Below are 24,644 nucleotides of genomic sequence, written 5' to 3' on the forward strand. Positions count from 1 at the left end.
ATCTCTCTTTCTGAAAGGTCTCTCTTCAAACTTCCTTTAAAAAAAAAAAAAAAAGTCACATAAACAATTCCAACGGACTACATTTGTTCTCTTTAAGGTAACAGAATTTTAATGGAAAGCCTTGTTAAAATATTCCCGTTTACTTAAGATCTTTCAAAAGAATTACACTTGAGCAGCAGAGGCCTTGGAAAACTGGAAAATAATAAGAATTTACCATTATTTTTCAGTGTTTGGTGTCATTAATAAGAATAAAAGAATTTTTAAACATTTGAGGAATACTTTCTAATCTAGTTACTATGGTTACAAGTTTGTTGGAGATTAAGCAGTTCTATGGCAACAATGGAATTAAATTTTCTACCCAATATTGAAATATCCAGTACCTAATTTCCTGCTTCATAATAAATCATGCTAATGACCTTAAGGAGAGCACCAAACAGAAGAGATTTTATGCTCTGAAGGTGTTCAGCAGAGTACACTACAGTTTAACTGCCACGTTGTTTGTGCTAACTTTGATCTCAAAAGTTGGTATCTTAAATTGTGTTGCAGATGAAGGTAGCGGGGAAAAAAGTCAGTCACTGCCAGTAAATTATCTGTGTAAAGTAACTAAGATGAAATAAACCCCTGGCAACTAATTTTTCATTGGCACACTAATTGAATTTTAGACTCAAGTTTAAGGAAAATGTTTAGGTTATTTTTAGATGCAATAGCTATTTCGTCTAATGATGCCTGATGTTAGAAACCTTTCCATAATGTGCCTTTTTTTTGGTTGTTTTGTTTTACCTTTAATGATTAATTATAGTCATCTCTTCAAAACCAAACCCAAATAATCTCCCCCAAACTCCAGGCCTTTTCCAGCTTCCTCGACCCAGATAAGCCCCAGGCTGATGTTTCAAGAATCGTGTGTAGGGTGTGGTTCTGTACCTGGTCTTACTGAGCATCCTATGAATGGGGAGCACCATGGACAGCACCAGCCAGGAAGCCCCTTCTAGAGATGAGGAATAATAGTTATTAAATTGCCATTCCCTAACTTGGTTCCCTGTGGTTTTCATGAAACTATACTGATTTTTTTGTTAATTTTCATCTTTACAATCTTCTGAGATGATTCTATATCCTGAGTGGACTAATGGAAAGTTTTTTGTTATCCACCTTGACTTTTCTTCGTCTTGGTTTAACTCAGTTGTTTGAAATAACTGCTCAATCTGTCCAGCTTGAAAAAGACTGTTTTCTTGTTGAATGTGTACTTGTGAGAAAACCTTGATCTCTGCATTCTTAGTAGGGCCAAATTTTAAGCTCAACAAGACGTAGGGCCTAATACTGTAATCTCAGATTAGCAAAACAGGATGTTTGGGTCCAGGATTTCTGTTTGCTTGGTATCTTTAATTTGTAAAATTTCTGCCTACAAATCTACTTACAGTAACTCTTCTAAGCAGGATGACAAATGCAACAGACTTATCCAGCATTACTTAGCGGTGTGCTGTGCTAATATATTACTAGCAAGGAGATGAGATCTGCAGAATATAGAAGTCAATGGAGAGAACATGACCATAGAGCTTCCTTTAAATCAATGAGGATATTTGTTTGATAGCTGTGAATCGATTCATACTGCTTCAGATGTGGTCTGTTTGTTATCTGATACTGTAAGTTCTCCATCCAGTCATTTTCCCGTTCCATTCCAAATTATTCCTTCGGTTTCCTATTATGCAAAGTCAGTTATTAACAAGTGTATAGTGTAATATAAAGCAATATCCAAATGAATGACATTTTAGGAAGAAAAATAACTTATCCCAGCCAATTTACAAACTAAATACTGTCATACTGTCAACCTTGGTACTTCCATTAATGAAAGCCTTTAATAAAGGCATTTTGTGGGCTGGACTGGTGACAAATTCAATATTACTAGCTGTGGCTTGTTAAAGTGATATTAAGATGCTTGGCAGAGTATTTCCAGAAGGAAAGATGATGTGTATTATACATGGCTCATCTGTAAGGTGGAGTAAATAGCTGTCACTCAGGGAACAATAGTAATTTTCTTCCTTCTGACTAACTGCTGGATCTCTTCAATGATTACTAACTCATTTTAAGCTTTTTTGTTGTTGTTTTGCACTTGGTTTTATTATACTTGGATGATTCTTTTGAATTTTTTGTCTTGCGTTTTAGAGTGTTGTATAGTAACAGATCAATAGGGTAGGTGAAGGAATAAATAGGATGTTAATGTCTATAATGGCAGCTGTGTTTTAATTCAATAAACAGTTTTCCTTCTTCTTTCCAAAACATCTGTTGCCCTTTTCCAGCTGCCCTCTAAAGGCAACTTTCTTTTTTTTAACCTCTTTTTTTTTAAGCTCAACCACTTAATTTACAACCCTGTTTGTGAAATTCAGAAGTGGACTAAGTCATTTGTAGTCTGTGGGGCAGAATCGCAGAATAGTTGAGGTTGGAATGGATCTCTGAAGGTCATCTTGTCTAACCCCACTGTTCAAGCAGGACCAGCTAGAGTGGGTAGCCCAAGACTGTGTCCATATGGCTTTTCAGTATCTCCAAGATGGGAAACTCCACAGCCTCTCTTGGCAACTTGCTACAGTGCTCAGTCATCCTCACACTAAAAAAGAATTTCCTGAGGTTCACAAAGAACATTCTATGTTTCAGTTTGTGTCAATTGCCTCATTGCATTCATAAGATCCATCTTGAGCTTTCTCTTCTCTAGGCTAAACAATCTCAGCTCTCTCAGCCTTTCCTCATACAAGAGATGCTCCAGTCTCTTAATCATCTTTTAGCCCTTTGTTGAACTTCAGAATGCCCACGCCTCTCTTATACTGAAGAGCTCAGAACTGAACACAGTATTCCAGGTGTGGCTTCACCACACCTGAGTAGAGTGGAAGGATCACCTCCCTCAACCTGCTGGCAATACTTTGACTAATGCAGCCCAGTATACCATTAACCTTCTTTGTGGCAAGGGCACATTGCTGGCTCATGTTCAGCTTGGTGTCCACCAGGACAGGTGTCCACCAGGTGAATCCATGCTGACTGCTCCTGATAATATTCTTACTGTTAATGTGCCTGGAACTGGTTTCCCATGGACTCAAGGATATCTTTAGTGGCAAAATTCTGCTCTCTGTAAGCCTAGAGTGATAGTGAGCTTACTTTTTACTTTTTTTCCCCTCCCCTTGGGATCCTGAACTCCACCATCCCATGGTCACTGCAGCCAAAGCTGCCTTTGACCTTCACGTTCCCAACAAGTCCGTTGTTGTTGGCAGGTTTGAGGTTCAGCAGAGCATCTCTTCCTTGCTGGCTCCTCTGTCACTTGGAGAAGAAGGATATCATTAATGCACTCCAGGAACCTCCCAGATTGCTGTTTTGTCCTTTCAGCAGGTATTGAGGTGGTTAAGTCTCTCCTGGGGACCAGGGCCTGTGAACCTGAGGCTGTTCCTATCTGTTTGCCACGGACCTCATCCACTTGACAAAACAACTTTGGCATCTTTGCACTTTGAAGTGTATAATGAGGATATCTTTTTCCCTTACCTTATTTAAAGATGAGCTGATGTCTTTTATCATAGTTAATATGTCCTTTTGAAGTAAATGTTGCTCTATTCTGTTGACCTATTTTTCTTTCAGAGTCAAATATGTAAAAATACAAATTATTTCATTGTAATCAATGATCCATTGTTGAACTAAAATTTACATTTACAGAAATCTCCAATTTCCTTTTGCTTATCTTTTGAAAAGAACATTTTAATTTGACCACTCTACTTTCCTTAGAATCACTCAAAAGGAGAACAGTCACTTTCTGACACTGAAACATTGCTTAAGCAAAGACACATGAAAATTCAGACAAATGTACTTTTCGATTAACCTACTTTCCAATGTTCTGTCATTAAATTAGCAGAAGTGTTGATTTTTGGTTTATATTCTTTAAATTTTCTGAGGCCGTTTATGAAGTTATGCCAATTATTGGAATGTATGTGAGATTTAAGTACAGGAATCATGCCTTCCATACTGTATTTATAGACACATAAATCCTCAGAGATGCATAAAAATAAATGAGTACAGGCTTGTACACACACATCCAGACTTTTGTTTACTCTCTTCTTGGTCAATGCTATTGACTTTGCATGTGATTTTTCTCCCATTTTAATCTGTGACATGCTGATGTGAATAAATTGGAAAGTCTCCCAATTTCATCTGCTCTTATGTCAACAAGTATTAGTTGCACTGTTGTTTTTCCATATCTTACTTTCTTGCCCTGTTACTATCTGTTTCATATTTCTGAAGAACGGGTGAGTAACATGGAATAAATATTTATACAAATTCTATCTAAGAATTGAAATGACTGCTAAAATATTTGCCCAATTTTCCTAGCACGTTATTTTAGAAATTTTGTTTAGCTTGAGTTGCGCTTTAAGCTGAGATGTAGCATTCGTTATAAGTTTGTCCTCATCACTCAGCCCTTCCATAGAGCAGCAGTCTGTTTGTTAAACACATACTAAAGCATTTTTCTGTCATTGTACAGTGATGTCTGACCTTAAGCACACTGCCACTACCAGAAATTCTCCCATCAAAATAGGAAAGGATTTTTGATCAGGCCAACCATCTTGGGAGATTGTAGAGGGGGGAAAAAGGATGCTTGAAGGAAGCATGAGCTAAGATGATCATGTACATATCAGGTTATACTTTATTTCACTATGTTTACAGGGAAAATAATTAAACTAGATTTGAAAAATAGGATTTTCATCAAGGTTCAAATTTATATTTTTTTTCAATATAAGTATATTTTCCCTGCTTTAGAAATTTTTCTCTTCATTTCTACAACACATGAATGAAGCTATTAAGCCTACATTTTCAATTGAGCTTGCTGGAGATGAGAATGGATTTGATAATAGAAATCTGTACCACAATGAAGTTCAGAAATTGAAAGTAGTAGTGATCCCTATAATCCAATAACATGTGTCTTAATACATTTTTTTACTTATTAGAATTGCAGAAAAAATGAGGAAGCGTGGATGTAGATGAGTATGGCTAGAACTTGGATTCAGAGGCTATATTAATTTAACAGAAATTCACGTTCAAGCCCGATTTACGATGTATGACAAATATTTTCATGACCTATAGAAGTGATGAAGGCCGCTTTCCTACAAATATTAGTTTCCTGCAACAAACCCAGGTCCCCCTACCTGTGATAACACCTCAAGCACAATGACCCTCAGTCATCCCACAGTGCCCTCAGCATCACTGGTGGTATTTTCTACTAAGTGGCATTTCTGATGGTGCTAAGAGGTACAACTGGCCCGACTGGGCAATGAATATACATGTGTAAAATGGAAACCCTCCCTTTCTGTCTCTGCAGATGTTAGCAGGTCTTTTCACTTTACATGGCTATAATTTCCATGGAACTTTATATCTTGGATATTTTTTTTGGTCAAATCGGGTTGAATTAGCCAATAGGCTTCAAGTGGATCAGACAGCATAACCATTTAAGTGCTTTTTTTTTTTTTTTTTAAGAGACCAGACTAAAGACACAGGTGTTCAGCATAACAGCCTTTCCTCAACAGATTCTTCTCTACTTGACAAACAAGCCCCCAAAGGTTACTGAAGAAGCTATTGTTCCTTCTAGGGTTGGAATAATGGTTACCTCAGGCATATTGAAAGAGCAATGTTTGCAATGGGGAATTCACTGATTATGTAAGGGAAAAACTATAAGGGTCTACATGAATTTTATCACCGATAAAAAATTAATGAAAAATACAGAGCTTGCTGAAATTGTATAAATAGGAAAACATAATAAATAAACTTCATCCATTATTACTGGGCTGTTGGGCTTTCTAATCTGAATTTGCTAAGGGTCACTGGAACATGAAAATTATTTTGAATTAATAGAATCTATTGTATGTGGATTTTTTAAAAAGTTATATACTACCATTACTGAATTTTATTAATTTATTTTCTTGTGAAGATCTTAGAGGCTTTTTTTTAATAAACTATCTCATTAAAAAAAAGTCAAAATGAACACAATCATGTTACAGTCAATAATTATTTGGAAAAAAATGTGTAATTATCTGTTACTGAGAAATCTTAAAAAACCGGCATATTGCTTCCTGCAGGGGCTGACTGATGAAGGATATTCTTTGTAAGCAGTAGAAAATTGATTGTATTTTTTTTTTCCAAGATCCCACTAAGATTGGTGATTTCAAACTCTTCAGACAAAAAGATACAGATGTAGTTCACAGCCAGCTGCTATGAGCTCTGAACATGCTGGCTGCTGAACATATCCTCCAGTTCTTTTTCTCATTTACAAGAAAATAAGCTTCGACCACATTTTGTTATGTAGAACACTTTCTCATCCTGAACAGTCTTTTACTTCTGGGAGCAAATGAAGTACACTTTAACTGATCATAACTGATGTGTACATGTATATGTATATAATTTATAGCAGATGAAGACAGGTAAAATGCATTCTAGTGCAATATTTACAGCAGAGGTAGGAGCATAAAATAATATTTTCATCACATGCTTTTCAGAAGAACAATTTTCTGAAATTCTTATTAGACTGAGTTAATTATATTTTTAGAAGTCAACTGAAATTTTCCCATTGGGTTTTTAAATCAAGGACTAGAGGCAAAATGCAGCTTGGTTGCCATTTTTTGTCCTTCATTCTCTCAAAGAGGGACTCCCTGCTGGTTGTGTAATGAACCACGTGGATCCTTATGCAGTAGGTTTGAAAGTGAGAAGTCATTGTGTTAAAGAACTAGGGAAACGATCTCACTGCAAATAATTTAGTAGCAGGATCTGCCATTGGTTTCAGTCATGAATTTACGGTCAGAACATATTTGATCTGTATGACAAGAAAATAGCTGACAAACAGTTAACGTGGACAATTTTAATTCCATTGGAGGTTCAGAAAGAGTGTAAGAGAGGGTTCTTCAAGACCCCAACCTGACTTTAAAAGTGAAAGTCCTGTTGAAATGGAATAGTAGACTATAAACTACCAGTAAAAGTTTTTCAAGTATTTTGGAAACCAGTGTGTTCCCTGCAAGGGAGTCTGTGTCACGCTGCAGATGTTCTCCATGAAGGGACAGGAAGTAACAATGACCAAACTTGGAGAGAGCTCAAACAGGGGATTGCTGAACTCCTAATTGTGGCATGTAGCTACTCACAAGAATTGATTTCATTTGCACTGCAAGGTGGGTGTTAAATACTGCTCATCCTTTTCAAAAAGGACCCTAGAAAACCTCAAAATGCATTAGGAACAACAGCCCGCTGAATCGCACTCCCACACTTGCTGAATCAATCAAAGCCAAGTTGTAAAAGGCACTGGAATAGATAGACTTTTGGATGATCATGACGTGGGTAACCAACATGGTTCTTTTGAAGGCAAGTCATATCTCGTAAATGTACTAAGATCTATGGAGGAGTGAAAGGTGTAGATAAATCTGATCAATAAAACACACTTGGATTTTTCTACTAAGAGGGAATACCTTATTTTGGCTAAAAATGATTGAAACATCAGTGTAGAAATAGGTTTTCATAGAGAAGGTTTTAACAATGGGTATTTTCAAGGATCTATACAGTGATTTGTGATGTTTAACACAATGTAAAAAATCTGAAAAAGAAGACAGTGAGGTGACAGAGTTTTCAGATCATCCAAAACTATTGAAGAGAGTGACAAGTAATGAAAAGATTATAGTGTTGCAGAAGGATTTAATGGTACTGAATGACTGAGTTTGTTGATAACTACAGATTAACCCTATATAAAATTCAGGAGCAGTTCTGGAACCATTGTGGATTGGTTTCTGAAAAAGTCAGCTCAATCCTTAACAGTTACCAAATGTCAAAGAGAAGGTTGTATTTTGTGTTCTTGTCATGCCATCTGAAAAAGGATGCAGTAGACTTAGAGAAGCTTCAGAAAAGGGCAGTGTAGATAATCAGAGGTAAGAAACTGAGAGTTTAAACAGAACAGGGCTTGTCAAGCTGGAAAAGAAACAACTAAGTAGGGATATGATGGTGCTGTAGAAAATTGGTTGCACGGAGGAAATACGGGGAACGATTATCCACTCTTTTTTTCCCACTGAAGAGTTAAAGAACTTCCATTGACTACCAGGTGGTGGATTTTATCAAGCATTGCGATACTCTACACTTTTACACACAATGTTGTAGCCGAAAGTAAAGGGTATAGTTCCTGCCATAGCGCCTGACAGTTTGGGCTCTGAAGCTGGTACGGGACGACATTATCAGTCAGCATTACAGGCAGAATACAGACTGACCCACAACAATCCTTGTGTAATTTGCTGTTCGTGATTCATCTTTGAATTGCATATTATTTTTACTGCTCTTTGCAAGCATCACAAATTGAAAAAAAGATCTCAGAGTGGCTGCACAAATACTGCCTTTGCAGTTCTGTATTCCCACAAAGCAGCTCAAGTTTAAGCTTTTGTTCTTTCAGATACAATTTATATCATACAAACGTATCTGGAAAGCAGAGAGAAAGGGTGAAGAATGTCTGACTCATTACTTGTATTCAAATATTGCTTTATTATTTATAGAGTCATTCCGCATTTCAAAAGTATGTAGGCAATGTTAGAAAGAAAAAGCTGTTTCTGAAAGGAGTGAGATTTAAGTTACTAAGACCCACATTTTCAGGGGAATTTAGGTGCCTCATTTCCTTCAGCATGATGGTGTATAATCCACACTTAGAAAGTGGAGTTATTTCTTCTGACGTTTATGAGCATTTGGGCACTGCCAGCTCTCCTATGATATAAAAGGTAATATTATAATGTCTGATTATTGAAAAATACAGTGGGCAGTAGGAGTCACTTTTTCTTGCACTGAGTGCCACCCTGAGCAGACCCCCAAAAACCTCGGGAGAAATTCTGGGTGCTCCTGAATATTGTACAGTTCCTAGAGTTGCTCAGAAAGAAGTCCCTTAGCCATGGTGTGTCTTCTTTTGGAGAAAAGCACTGTCTTGTTTTTCAAAGGGCTCCTATAATTTAATTTGATTCCTTACTGCTCTTCACCCCTGTGATGCTGGGCTGGCATATACACTGTTTTCAGGTAAAATTGTCCTAAAGTGTTAACCATGCAGAAGCTGTCCCTGGAGGTTGGGGTCATTTGAAGCTGGGCTCTTTAATTGGGTGATTTGAGGCTTCTTCCTCTACAAGGCACTGGAGAAGAGCTAGATTTAGCAAATAGATTTTCTAATAATTATTTTCTAGTTAAATCCATTTCCTATTACTCGAGGAGGTGAAAGGAAAGATGTGTGTTATGAGTGAAAAAAACGGTAACACCTAGATTTTGGTAAAATACAGTGTTGTGACAGGTTACAGAATTTAAGTGTACAGAATACATCTGACATCCACTAAATACCATTGTACACTAGCAATGTTTTTTTGTTAGTGTATAGTAGACAGACGTGTTGTCCTGTAAGGTGCTTATGGTTCCTTTGTTTAGGAGTGAAATGTCAAAACTGTAAAAAGACAATAGTGCAGTCGAGTGACATATCACTCCTCAGACCTGCAGTTGTAAAGGGAATATATGTCTAGTCTTAACTGTATAAATTGAGGGGTTTGTAGGTTTAAATTTTTGAACATAGTGTCATGTTTAAATTGTTGCACTGCTCTGTAAATTTAGTTTAAGGCTGATATACTGTGTTGTAAGTTGAAAATTTCTAAAATATGTCAAAGTGAAAGATCTAGAGAAGTAGTCCTAATTGACAAGAGATCTGTTTTCTTGCCTATTGATTTCTTTGTCTGAAATTGGAACAAATGATTTCCAATTGAAAGGACTTGACTGTTCTTTCTAAATATCACTTTCAAAACCGTCTCTTCTCTTCATATTAGCTGGTAATCCTGGGACTGTTTTAAGGTCTTTCTGTATTCCAGACACAATAAGTGTAGCCATAGAAACATACACATTAAGGTGATTTTTCATTATTAATAAAATTAGTAGACCTTGTTAAATTATTCTTCTACCTCCATGTGTTGTTGACTAATTTCCAAAAAATAAATAGTTATTAATACCATTAAATAATTTTTAATTTTTATTTGAGAATTGTGATGATATGCCTGCAGCCTTAATTTTCAGTAAAAATTAAACGACAAAGTCTGATCCTGGGGAAACTATCTTGCTTCATTAATCTAAAGGCTTATTTTACCTCATTAATTATCTCTATGGTTTCAGTCCCACATTTCCCTTAAACAGAAGAGAAAAACACGTACATTTGAAGTATATTGCTGAATTCTTTGTGAAGATAGATGCGTTCTTTTGCCTTCATCATTTTATGTGTCAGCATATTATTCAGAGGATCTCCCAATATTTCTATTCTATTTTCATATGAGACTCACTAATATTCTAGATAAGTCCAGTCCTTTTTACCTGAAAGTACGTTATGAATGTTATTATATCAATATATAGTGAGATTAAAACAGGTGCACTTTTATAAGTAACATGCTTTATATTTGTTATAATTAGATGTTACAGTCATTCTGTAACTGCAGTTTAATAGACGGATATAGCAATTAATTATGTAAGACATGATGGTTAACCCTTTCATTAGTTCTAAACCATGTAACTAGAGTAATAATCTGAACCTCTATAAGGTGATGAAGTATGAATATTTATGAACATTGAGTTGAAGAAATGTCTATGAAAACTAGTTTTGGATTTACATCTATGTAATTGAAGTCAAATATGGCCACAGGTGATTATAGATGATCACTTAACAATGTGAGTATCAGTAAGAAATGGTTGGTATGAAATGGAAACAGCCATGAAATTAAACTGTGTTTTCCTTTTAGGAGTGAGTTCTCTGTATCAGCAGTGAGCCAGTGCCTTGTTGTGGCTGTAAATCCACGGCGATATTTTGAACAAAGTATAAAACCACAGCCCAGAGTAGTTGTAGCTCCTACAGTAATTGCACAATACAGCTGAATCCTCTCTCTGCACAGTGCAGGTGGAGCAGGTCCTGGCTGGATATTTGTGTTTTGCCAGTTAAAAATGGCAGCGGAGACGTGTTTCTATTGGATTACTATTTCAATTCCATTATTATAGGATGGATTACATGTTTGTTAAGCATATTAGGATAAACTCCTGAATTAAGGGGCCACCAAAACCCCAGTTTGCTCGGAGCAGACCAGCTTCCAGACTCTCACATCAGCTTCATGTTTCTGAGCGATGGGAAGGGCAAAGCCACCCGTACAGATCAGAGCCGCTCTAAGGCTGCTCTGGCATCCGTAGAACTCCTGGTGTGAATTGGTCTCCAAGGCCACGTTATGCCAGACATTACGAGAGCACAGCTCTGTGTGGCTTTTTCTGTTGGATCCTGATGTGTCTCTCTAGAGGAGCAGGGCCAGGCTGTGTCAGATTCATCCCTACTGAACAGATTGGAACAGCTTTTTTAAAGAGAGGTTTAAACCTGCTTTACCTTGTTCTGGTGGATGCAACAGAACTTCCCTGACTCCTGAGCTCAGCTAGAAGCAGGACCTCATTGCTACAAGAGAGTGACTTTCTAATATTTAGAATACCTTATGCAAATATTATACTTTTTTTGGCTGCGGTTTATTCAGTCAGAAGCCTTTTACTTCTTGAATTTCTTTATTCTTTTTTCCTTCCATCTCAATTAAAGTGTTAAACTGAATTTTTTTTCCCTCACATTGATAGCTACATTTACATTCTGCAAGATCTAGAACGCATAGCCATTATCCACCAAACTTCTGTAACAGTTTAATAATTTAACAGCTTAAACTTTCACAACATCTTACCACTAGCTTTAAATTGTATTTTTTGACATTGAGCAATGTTATGGTAAGCAACTGTATGTGACTGGAAATCATCTAAATTTTCAGAGTTAGAAAGGATAATGCTGCTACAGGTGGGGAAAAAATCTTGTATGTAGTCACAGATGGGTTAGAAAGCCTGGAAATCTTGTATTTGTTTCTTTTGGCAAAAAGTGATATTTTAATTATACAATAAGTGTAATTAAGATTTACGTATTGATAATTGTTAAAGTCACAGGCTGATACTAACTAGCAAGTTTGTAAGATGTAACACTACCTTTAAAAGAAGGTTCAACTTTATTTCTATAGCTAGAATTTTTTTCTTGGCTTCAGTTAACCATTGGGCAATATCAAACCTTTTATTGTAGGACCTCATGTGTGTTCACCCTCCAGTTCTTTCCTCTAAAAAGTAAATTTCATTTAACTTCAGGAGCAGAATTTCTGTTCTTTGAATTATACAGATTCTTGAATACTAAAATTTTAATTGTCTTAATAGCTGTTTCTGGGAACCTGAAAATACGGCTGTTACATTAATGGATTATGTTATTGAATATTTTTTTTCCTGCAGGCTTAGATGCTCTGAAATATCGGGTTTTTTGAAGATATATTTGCTATGAAAACACATACACTATGTATTGACAGGCTAGGTTTCACAGAAAATTGAAAAGCTCAGTTTTGTATGGGATAAAAACAGAGATAAGTGATGAAGAAAAATGTTTTTGAAGCTGATGAAAGAGTCGAATCTTTTTCTTTTTTTTTTTTTTTTTTTTTAAATGGTGATGTACATGATAACAGCAATGCCTCTTATGTAGATTAGAAAGTTATTTTCTGAAAAGAATCTGGTATAGATACTATATTACAGGGTTCAATCTAGAGCTTCCTATAAAGGTCGTCTTAAACTTTGGGAATGTTTCACATTTAGACAGACCATTTACAGTTTAAACCCATCACTAATAATCATTGGCTAAAACATCCAAAGGTTACCATGTGTGATCTTTAAGGAAAAGAAGATATTATTCAAGTTTTTACTAAATCATGAGTTTATAGATTTGATTTTTTTCTTGTCAGAGTCCTTTCCAGAAACAGGTAATGCTGGTTGTGGGAATTACAGCTTCATATTATTATATAGTAATTTTATTTGTTATATAATGGAAGCTGAGGGAATGATCTTTATTTACCAATGTACTTTGAAACTTGGGAAAATATTTTGAAGAATCAGTGTCATCTGACTTAAAGGCATTTTTGGCTTTTGATGGTCAATGAGACACTGATTTGGCTGAATTCTTGCATAAGACTTAAAGAGATTACATGAAACTTTAAATTCAATGCAATTAGTCACTCAACAAAGTTAATGTTCCGTGCTTGCTTCTCTGCATTATTTATTTATTCTAAAAGATATATAGATAAATCTTTATATAATCATCTGTTAGAGCTAAAAACAAGAAGTTGTGCCATTCTTTCCAGTAACCAATAATTATTCCAGCTGTTTCCAGTAACCTTGAAATCACTTCAGTGTTCTAGGTGATTTATGTAGGAGATTTTGGTAATGAACCCACCTGAATAGTGATTCTACTTTAGGGACTTTTACACCAATGAAGAGTCAGTCTGGTAGATACTTCATTTGTGTTTTTGAAATACATACAGGTCTTTTCAATGTTGATATGAATAGGTTTCATACTAATATAATAGCTTAATATAATATTTTTAATACTGAAAAAAATATTTATTTTTATTTGTTGGTTTTTAAGAAGTCGTTCTTCATTTAGTCACAACAGGCTTCTTAGTTTCAAATTAGAAGCAATCAAATTCATCAAGGTGTAGCTATAACTTTTGAGTATGTAACATTGTCACTACCTCCTGCCACATTGTGTTAGATCTCCAAACACAACCTGAGCAATGAGGGCCTGAATAAACACAAGTTACAGGAGATTTTCTATTGACTCTAATAGACTTGGAGTTGAGGATGGTCAAGGTGTGTCCTGTAATGTCAAATGAAACTGTTTGCTGGAACTAAAATGTACTGCAGTAATACAAAGTATATAAAGGAGAAGAGAGAGGTGGGAAAATAGTGTTCATGGGTGCTTGTTTTTTGAATTTTGATATTCCTTTCACAGTTTAGGACTTTGTGTTTTCTGGTCCATTAATGCAGCAAAAATAACTCCTGTTACGTCTGATTGTTAAAATATATATATTTTTTTCAACCATTGACAAAATTACTTAAGAGGTGTTTGATAAAACTGAGCGGGGTGTACTAGTGGCTTTGTGTCCTATGATAGCTCAAAATTCTCAGCCAGGTGGTAGAAAGTCCAGCACTGAAGAATTGGAAGGGGATATTCGACTCAGCTATACCAGAGTGCAGGATTATAAATAATGTGTATTTTTCACCATTATTTCAGAGTTATAATTTTTTCAATCTCATTCAATCTTATTAGCATTTTCACTTCAATCTGAAAAGGTTTGACAAAGTCATTTCTGCAGACCTGTGGTGGTAGGACAAGTTACTTAGATACAGTGGGTTTTTCTGGATATCTGACTCTCAGGTTGGGGATCTCTTCCTGGCTCCCTGTTTGGCAGCTTTTCACAATGTATAGCAGTTTCCTCAGTTTCCTTTTTTTAAAGTTATTGCAGAGTTTGATAGATCTTTATTTACCAATGTTCTTTGAAACTTGGGAAAATACTCTTTTATTAAGCTTTAAGAGTTCCTCTTAGTTCAGGTTTGTCAAATATAGGTCTTGGAAGGCTGTTTCAGGTAATGCTATTAACTGAAAATGTACAGTTTTGTAGCACAGTGAATGAATATTAAATGTAGATTACTCTCTTCAAGAAGTCAGAATTAAAAGTTATAATATAACTGGAAGACAATAACTGACATGCTGGACAACAGTGGATCATATGTATTATTGAAGCTTAATTGTTCCATTACTCCAGAAGTCTTCCAGCTTTTAGAAGTTTAAATCCAATTTTTAAGTTCTGTATTTTGACAATGACTAGTTTGGAAATTGTGTGTTCTTTTCAGCTAATTTCAACTTGATTGATTCCATAATTCCCCAGCATGATACCATGAAGCGATACTCATGTAAGACTGTATTGCAATTATGTAGTCATCTGAAAGCTTCTTAAGAGACTAATGTAACTCTGTCACTAATTGCAGCTCTATTGAGATGTTTCTGCATTGGAACCTGTACTTCGATAACTCACATTTCTAAATCTAGCGAGAGTCAAGCATTCAGTACGGTTAAAAACTGACCTTTTAAAAGTGGGAAAGTGAATCCAAGTTAACAGTAGCTTCTTAGCTGTAAGGTTATAATATTTGTGAAATAGTGTGGACTTTTAACCTTTATCTTTGGGGACAATGAGGGAAAAGAAGGAAGAAGAGAAACAGAGCAAACTATTGAAAAGATCATATTAAAAGACTGAAGACATGTTCTACCATGCTTTGGTGATGCTATCGCGGGCAAAACCAAACTATTTCAGAACCCCAAGTCTATAAAAACTTGGAATCTGAAGCTTAGTTAAGGGATGCAAAGTCATTTATGGAGTTGCTAACAAAACAACTTTCAGTTAATGCTTTTACTATTAAAAATAGGCTAGTCAAGAAATGGTGGTGTTAAAATGCATATCAGCTTCATTTGGAAATAAACAACTGAAGAAACTAGTGTGTCCTTTGGAAACAGAAGAGAGCGCGAAGGGGTGAAGTTCCCAGAGAAGCAGAGCAAACGTTGCCTGGGGCTGCCCGAGCCTTGGGGAGCGATGTAAGTGCTGCGCCCTTGTGAAAACCTGTGCTTTCTGGTTTTTGAGCGAACATCATGTGTCTGGAGATCACAGATTTCCAGAAGTGTTCCCTGGCCAGATAATAGTGTCCGTGGCACTCTATGCAATAAACGAGGTAACCCCTCAGTAAAGAAACACAGTTTGAAACTAGGAGTCTTTAAGAGACTTGAAATGCTCTCATGTGGTTGCTATTTCACCAACCATGTGGATTTTTTTTCACCTCTAATGAGAATTCAATCAGGGCTACAGAAACTAAGGCAATGTAGCACAATTGGTAGCATCTGTGAAAAATGGAAAATAGATGGAGGGAATAAAAAAACCCAAACAAAACCACCACCACCAAACAAACAAACCCACAAAAAAAAACCCCAAACCGCATAAGAAAAGAATAAAAGTTTAACTGAACAAAGCAGGGAGCCAAAAAAATTATGAGAACCAAGTGTTTTTGCATCCATTTATGCACTGATCCGGTGATGTAGGGAGGAAAGCAGTCCAGGTTTGTGGTGTTAGTTGTGGGCCTGGACTAGGATGGTTGTCTTTGCGCAGAGACAACTGGAACAAGGCTCAGGGTCGAGACTTGGGGTAGGGCTTGAGGGTCAGTCGTTGTGAGTCGTTGCACATCACTTGAGATTTTTGGAGAATGTGGGCTTCCTTCTTGCTTCCTATAGGTTAAGGACACTCCGACTTAGCTTAAATCCTTTATTTGATCTTAAGTCAGGCTGAATATTATCCTAAGTGCGAGCAGGATTGTTGCCTAATTGCACACCCTTTAAGCTGTCACTATAGATGGTTCAGGGTAGATCTGAATAGTGGTTTTGTGTTATAAATGAGGAGGACAAATCTGTCAAAGCCTTCTTCTGCCACCTTTGAATTCATTCTAATTCACCCCGTTCAAGTTCACATGTATCTGAGTTTCCAATGAATTATATTTTGTCTTTTTTTTCAGCAGTGAATTAGAATGAAATCAGAAGTAGAGTAACAATAATTCTACCTTTTTTGATTTTTTTTTTCTTTTTTCTTTTTCTTGAAAGGCTATTGCAGTTACATGCATGTAGGTAAAATCATTGATCTGGTTTGTGATGATATTGTTAACTTTAAGGGCCAATATCAGAAAACAAAAATTAAATTTACCATTCATGTCTTTAAGTTAAATTTCTGCCTGTAATTTCTAATAAGTTGTAGCTGCTTACAGCTTTTTTGGATGGACCTCTGATGATTAATCATTTAAGATGGAAAGTGAGATGGACCCATTGTTAAAAACTGAAATGAGTCTAGAGAACGAAAATTAAACCCCTTGATTTACAGCATAAAGCATCATCAAACATTATTACTAATAGAAGTATTAAGTGCTTCATCAGATTAAAATGTTTAAAGTTTTAAATATCCGAGGTAACCATCAAATACAGCTGCCATCTGTCCTTGGCGGAAGTGCCAACATCTGCTGACATGCAGACCTGTGACCTCTAGATAAGTTTCTATACACAGAAAAGTATTTATCTTCCTACTATGACCTTCCACGCACAAGACATGAGCCATGGATTTGTTTCCTAGGGAACTAGTGACTGAGGAAAATCTATAATTAGATCTGTGGGTTGTTTGCTACAACTGGGAATTAGGTGCTAAGCAAGTTCTTAAAGTCTCCAGAAGTATTACATTGACGTCATGTAATGGAACCAAATACCCTTCATAATGATATTTCTCTTTTAATATCTTCAATTAAAATTTTAAAATACTTTTTATAGAGTACTCATTCCTGTAAGTTCATTTTAACTGCGAAACGTTTTCAAAATCAAGACTCGGCAGGTTGCTACTTAAAGCAAAAATAAAATTAGACCCAATCTTCCCATAAACTTCTTCAAATTAAACTGAATCTTGATTTTCAAGTGTGGTTTTAGGTGAATCATTCTCACCAGCTCCATTTTTCTCACTTTACTGCTCCTATCCAGTTCCACGGGTTGGCTCTGCAACTTCAATGTTTTATTCCACAACTCCAATTACTCTACCTGGCTGGAAGTTCCCACTTAATCCAGATCCTGATTTCTTTCTTCGCTGCATGCACGGATCTAAAGATAATGTTTGCAGCTAAGTCCTCTGGGCAGTAATTGCAGCTGCAGGGAGGGGAAGCAACCAGGTTTTCTCAAATTCCCCAGACAACCCAGGGCAGCTTCTCTAGATCTTATCGGCAGATTATTTTAGCCTGGGCACAGTGGAACTGAGATGCTGCTGTGTTGCTGCCAGTCTGGTGCCTTATGCTTTCTTGGGTGCTGCAGAAGTGGCCTTGAGTAATAAATTAAGGCTTTGATCTTATTTGGAATAGATAGGACTGTGAAATACCTGGAAAAAAGTACTGTAAATTGGTTCTGTTCTCCTCTTTTCTCCCACTTTTCGTAGTCTTAGCTACATCTGTGGTGATTACACATTATGTATTCTGTCCTATGTCCTGAATTTCTGCAGTTAGAAACCATTAAATGTTGTAACCTTGTCTCTGCATTTCTGTCTTTTTAGATTAGTGGTAAGTTTGCAACAAAGCACCTCTATAAATCTAAATAATCCTTTTTTTGGAGGGATGGGGGCGTGTCTGGAGGGGTAGGGCAATACTTTAAGTTCTTCGTTTAATATTGTCAATCACAAACAGATTTTTCCTAATGACTAACTATAGCTCTTGAGCTAGTCTGGCTGGCTGTCACTCAAAAGACAGTGGTCCTCAAATTCCTTCAACTAACAGGGTTTGTTGCAAGTTAGGAACTTAAGCAGCAATTAAAATACTGTGATTAAATGGCTACTGAAAGGCCAAATCAGCCAGTGAAATATCCAGGCCTTCTGTGACAAGTAATACTTCTAGGTCATTTTCCTTTGAGATTACAAAAAACTGTGTTTATAAATTCTGTGCTGTCAGTAGGAGGAAATTGTTGTGTACTGAACCTAGAGTTTGCAGATATATATATCTGCAATTGACTGTTACTTAGGAAAAGGGGAAGTTAAAATTATTTGTAATGAATCTTCTTGCTCTTTGTAAATTAAGAGTAAAAGGAAGCTGAACGATTACCTGCTACAAAAGATTATGTACATCTTGATGTGTTCATTGAATTACTTTACTTCGATCTGTGAGCAAATGCTCTCTGTTTGCTGTTTATATCAGTTAAATCCTCAAATATGGTGCAATTGTAGATGATGCCTTCAGACCCCAGTGCTGCAACTGATTCTTCAAGGGGAATTGTTGCATCTGTGCACAGTGACGATACTGAACCTCAGGCTGAAGGATCCACTGGTGCACAGGGCTCCCGCATCCATAAATTCATTTTGTTTCCTTTGGACGCCTGTGCGTCCTACTGCAAAGCTGATCTGAATTTTGTAAAAGTTTACGCATCATTACAATAAAAAGCCACTACGTCGAGAAGATTTGTTTTGGTTGAATATCAAATATCCTATCTATGTTGATTAGTCTAAAAAGACCTTGAAAAATGAGCACTGGTGGTGAAATAACTTAGACCAGTATTTAATAGATTGTATCACTTTCATACATTGTGATATTTTGTTGAAATATTTGTCGATGGAATTCATTAGCCTTGGCAAATTTCAGATTTAGAATAGTTTTTATTATAGTTATTAAAACATTGTGTTTGCACTGCTGTAACTAAAACATTGTGTTTGCACTGCTGTAACAAAATAATAGTTGGTATAGTAACTTCTATGGGAAGCAGAGCCCAAGTCCAACAAAATGCTTAAATATTCCGTCTGTATTTCAAGCAATGTGAGTTCTACTCCACTCACGGATGTGAAGTTCTGAATCTGATACCTGATAAACAGTATTCGTGCATTTTTATTTGGATTGCTTCAGGCAAGGAACACTTCTACCATTTGTAGCCTCCAAGTCTTGCAAACATGCGTCAAAAATATGCTAGAACTATGTGCTTCAATTCTCACAAAATTTTTTCATTAGAATTGATTTTTTTAGAATTGATGCTTTCTGAGATGTTTTCCATGACAAAACTCATAGTTAAGATGCTAAAAAGCCCCTTTACAGAATATGCATGTGATTTTTTTTTTTTTTTTAATTTTCATAATTCATTTAATTTTTTATTCCCAAATTACATCTCTGACAGTTAGTATAAAAGTTTCCACATTCAAGGTATTAGGTCACCTAGTACTTAATACCTCAAAAATTGTATTCAGCTATTAAAAAGGTTTCAGTTTACAGATGCACTATTGTACTAATATGTCTTCCTGTCTGATAAACTTTTTTCTATGATTCATAAGTCTTAAGAGAACCAATACAAAAGAATGCAAATAAGAAGTAATCATTTCTATTATTATTACTGCTTCTAATAGTTTTGCCCAGTGGCCATTGAGTTTTTAATGTGTATGTTAAAGTGCAAAATTCACATGTTTTCCAGCCATGTGTTTTGCCCAGTTAAAACAGAGTTTTAGGGATCTGACACACAAAATAGGTTTTTAAAGTTTAAAATAACTGAATTATGGCTTTCTTTGTCAAATCAAGTCTTTTGTCTCTCTACGTTTTTATTTCTCTGGGAAATATATATGTGTATTCTTATAAGAACTGTCAACAGCATCAAGCAAAATATTTGTAGTTGATGACTCAGAAGCAATGTCTGCTCTATTAAATGCAGTTTTCCCCAGCTGTGGTTCCCCCAGAAACCAAACACTTCACCTTGACTTTGACTTTGTGCCTTTCCATCAGCTGCCATAGGAGGTTGGGTCCGTGTTGGATATTCCTTGTCACGTTTCCCTTTTCATTATGTGCTTGTGGTTTCTGGAAGGTTGTTCCAGAACAAGTACCATTATTAGAATTTGGATGATTGATTGACTGGGTGGTTTAAGCTTAGCAGTGAAAACACGTGATCTAGGAGATTTATACAGCTTTGAAAATCTTGCCTCATACATAGGCTGGAAATTGAAAGCCGATTGGGAAATATTTTGAAATTTAAGGGTGTGATATTGCCTGTGTTATAGTGTTCTGTAAGCATCTTTAATTGCTGAAGTTTTGTCCTGTTGTTTACTTGAATTTTGCAAATATTGTTCGTATTTGTCTATAGTAGCTTAGCTTATGTTTAGAGTGCAGAGTTGGGTTCCCATGCTTAACTAGTTTTTATAGTACTCAATTAATGAAGATAGAGGTATTGAGAACCAATAGATTAAATAAATTATTAAACTCAGCAAGTTATATAAATTGCTTTCTAACCATAATTTTTGTATGTTTAGTTTATAGTAATGAAGCAGTTTCTGTTGGTTAGAGCTTCTGAATAATGATGGGAATATTTTCCATTTGTTTTGCTTGAAAAATTGAGTCAGTACAGAGCACATGAAGCCTCTGACTGTAAAGTGATTTTCAGTGTGGCAGGACAGGAAGTGTCTGTTTAAATATTTATCTGATATCTACATAATGGCCTAAACCATTGTTTTGCTCTTGTGGAGCATAGTGATAAAAGGAAAAAATAGTTCACCTCTAAATATTCCATGGATAAATTTGCTTCCTAGGGGAGGGGAAAAATACCTAAAAACCAGCCTCCTCAATACAAACCAACCAAACAGAAAAAGTTAAAAATAAATAAATAACCCAAAACAAACCAAAAACCAAACCAAACCAAAAATACAAAACCCCACATGATAGAAACAGTGTAATGCTCTGAAATGAAAAGTACTGGAGTTTGAACCAAATATTCCTGTCTGAGAGTGAGATTTGTTTTCTAATTAGAAAGTGAGTCTAATACGACACATCTCTAATTCAGGTGGTGTCAAGACCTAAGAAATGATGGAAGTGGCTGAGGCAAACACTTAAAGCATGAAACTGGTAAACTGGACTGGTGCTGCTAAGGACAGATTTGCTGGGATTGCAGAACTGGAACGTGTCTCTCTGGGGGCAGCATGGGTTTTGTGCTTCTGTTTCTCTTCTTCTCTTGAGAACACTCTGATTTACTTTTGCGATAAACCGGTAACAATGGGGATTGCATTGCTGAAATGAGTTTAGCTGGAAGGGATACATAATGTCAGCTGAAAAATAGCACTTTGTAAGTATGTTTTGGGCATGGTTCAGCAAAAAGCAGATCCCGTCACCTCAGTAACATTGTTTTCTTGAATTTCTTCTTTTAGTTGTGCAGAATCGTACAGTCTCTGCCTTTTTGAAAAAAAAAAAAAAAGAAAAAAGAAAAACTGTCTTGTCTTGGGTGCTAGATATGTGGTCCTGACAAAAGGAGCATGGACACACTTTGGTTTTCAATACATTTGTTCTCAGATGTACCTTTGACGTGGGGAAGCGTTAGCAGTGTGGGGAAGTGAGTGATGTCTTAGTCTACCTCTAATGCTGTTATTTGGGTCCTGGGTTGAGGAAATAGCCTTCAAGAGTCTATATTAGTGTGGGATGCTCAGCTGGCATCTATTCTGCCTACGCCATCTGCCCACGCGAAGTTAAGGCCATTCTGAATTGTGAGGTAAGAACAAGGGAAAATGAAATAGGTAGAAATGGGGAGGACAGATAAAGTGTCCTTGACGCATGCATGATCTCAGTAGGTGGGTGCTACTTTAACTGGACCATTTCCTGAGAATGAAGAGTCTTTGCCACACAGAGCCACTGTCATATGGTGCAGACATTTTCAGTATTAGAACTTGCCATGAAGTTCCTAAAGCTGTGAACAAATTAGGGAAATAAGTGTTTCTGTCTGGGCTTCAGGTAGAAGTAACTGTGGGAAAGTAATTTTATTATCTAGGAAATGTAAAAATGACATCCCAAAGTAAAGATTCCAGCAGAAATAAACTGGCCTTGTTTTTTCTTAGCCAGTAAATTGGGAAAGCATTGTTGTGTAAATACGTTGTAAGCAAGGAAATGTTCATATGAACGGTGCTGTGTTTGACAGTATTTGGAATAGCAGTCTTGCCAGAGGAGATGTCAGGCATCCCTCCTTTCTTCATGCTCTTGTTGAAGCCCCAAACCATATGGCAAATTAAACCTGATTTTTATTAAACTTTTCATTGTACTGAGCTTAGCGTGAACTGGGAAATGCACTTTCTTTGAACTATGAAGCCATTGTAGAAGCATCTTAATTAGGAGATGTAAATGTTTTTCCTTACATTTCTGGGAGTTTGTAGCTCCCTCTTGTGGTTACTCAGGCATTTTAAAGAATCCTACTGCAAACGACGTTTTGTGTGACTGCCATTGCTCTTCAACAAATGGTGCAGTGGTACATGGAGCACCTCTAACCTGGGCTTTTTCTTACTATATCAAGCATAAGTTGCTGTAAAACAACTAGATGCATAGATGGGTAAACAGGAGAGAAGGGTCTGTACCTCCTTGCACTGTGAGTGTGGCTATTTCCTGAAGCTTTAAAATAGCTGAATGGACACATCCAATTATTTAGCAAAAACCCTCTGCTGTCTGGTAACTCTCTTGGCCCTATACGTTAAAAGCTGAAGAATGGTTTACAGCTAAAGTGGGGATGAGATACGGGATGTGTCGTAGCTCCAAGAAGTACAAATCTCTCAGGTACCACATTGGGATGTCTTGCTATCAAACTCAAGGTTAAGATCTTTGCCAGATTTGGAGAGGATATTTTCCCTCCAGTCAGGTTTGCAGGGACTCTTCTTACTATTATTATTATACTCCTGCCTTCCTATGTAGTGTGGAGAAAGATCTGTGTATGTTTATCTGGATTTTTTCTGACAAATTCCCTTGCACAGCACATGATTTGTTTTGCTTTCTTTCTGTGGCTTGTTAGAACTGGGGCATTTTGCCTATACTACATTTTAAATTTGTCATAAACAGTTAGGAAATGTTTGATGGCTGGAGTGGAAATGGCGGTTGTGTAGACATCTCTGAATTAGATTTTCGTGCTGGCCTGTGGTTGACTTCAGGCCTTGCAAATCACTGTTCTCATATTGCATGGGAAGGTGCACTTGTCTTGTAATAAGTCTCAGAAATTGGGGCAGAATATGTTCAAATCATCTTTTCTCTACAAAAACGAGCAATGGTCATGACATTGCAAAACCGTAGGCATAGCTTTAAAACATATGTGTTTTTGTTAACATAAACTTGATGTAAAAACCACCAGAGATTGGTCAAAAAATGAATGGAACAGCAGGAAACTTTTCAGTAGGAGCCATTAAGTTTCAGTTCCATCACAAAACCTGAAGTTACAAAGTTACTTTGCCCTTTTGTCACCTGCAGTGTTGTCTGCCGCTCTGTTTTGGCATGACATACTCAGAAATACCTGGGAAGAAAACTTCATCCATTAGCGTTTCTGACTTGGAGGAAGGAAAAAAAAAAAAAAAAAGAAAAAAAAAGGTGAAAGAGGTTTTTATTTTGAAATGCCTCCCTTCCCCAAAGGGGTTGAGAATTGAAACTTTATCTCTGAAAATGCTGATTTCCTGTTTCATAACTTGTGGCAATTTTTTCTCAATTAAAATAAAGGAGTAATGATTAGGGAGTTTAGTCAAAAATCTCACTACCCAGTAATCTGCAAACTGGCATTGCTTGAACCCCCAGCAATAGGGCAACAAACATTTATTTCCTCAGGGACGTTATTAAACAACCTGCATATTTATTATCTCAAAATGGGAGCAGGTCCAGGTTTCTAAGGCCACTTCTTCCCTTCCTCTTCCTGAGCTGTAATTCAGACCAGCATATAAATATTTGAGTTAATGTTTCTGTGGAAATATTAACGACATAAAATTACTAGAAACAAAAGAACATGAAATATCAGAGGGAAGGGATGGCTTGGCAAGATTATCAGCCTTAAAGGGCAGGATTAATTTATAATCCTTCTAGATTCTGGCATATGAATACAAATTTACAAACCATGTAGCTTATAACAAACATTGTGTAGCTTTGCAAGTTTACATATGCTACTGTCACTAATGCGAGACAGCCTTGAAATTGGATTTTTAGGGATTTTTTCCTTATGAGGAAATAAGATAGTGATAGTGACAAGGAGTTTCCGTACACATGTGTGTATATAAATATACATATAAAGCTGGAAAGTGGAGGAATTCCAGCTGTGTGACTAAGCAGAATTCTGGGCAGGACACCCATGTATTTTCAGAAGGAATTTTTTGCCTTATTTTGAAATACTGGTAAAAGAGGAGTGTAGAAGGGAATGGGGAAAA

General features: G+C 36.4%; 1 protein-coding gene across 2 annotated transcripts in view; it reads left to right on the plus strand.

Annotated features, from left to right (window-relative positions):
* Positions 1–24,644, plus strand: part of CDH13 (cadherin 13) — a 470,111-nt gene that overhangs the window by 197,920 nt on the left and 247,547 nt on the right. The window lies entirely within an intron of this gene.

This window comes from Caloenas nicobarica, chromosome 9 (assembly GCF_036013445.1).
Source record: "Caloenas nicobarica isolate bCalNic1 chromosome 9, bCalNic1.hap1, whole genome shotgun sequence".
Taxonomy (NCBI): Eukaryota; Metazoa; Chordata; class Aves; order Columbiformes; family Columbidae; genus Caloenas; species Caloenas nicobarica.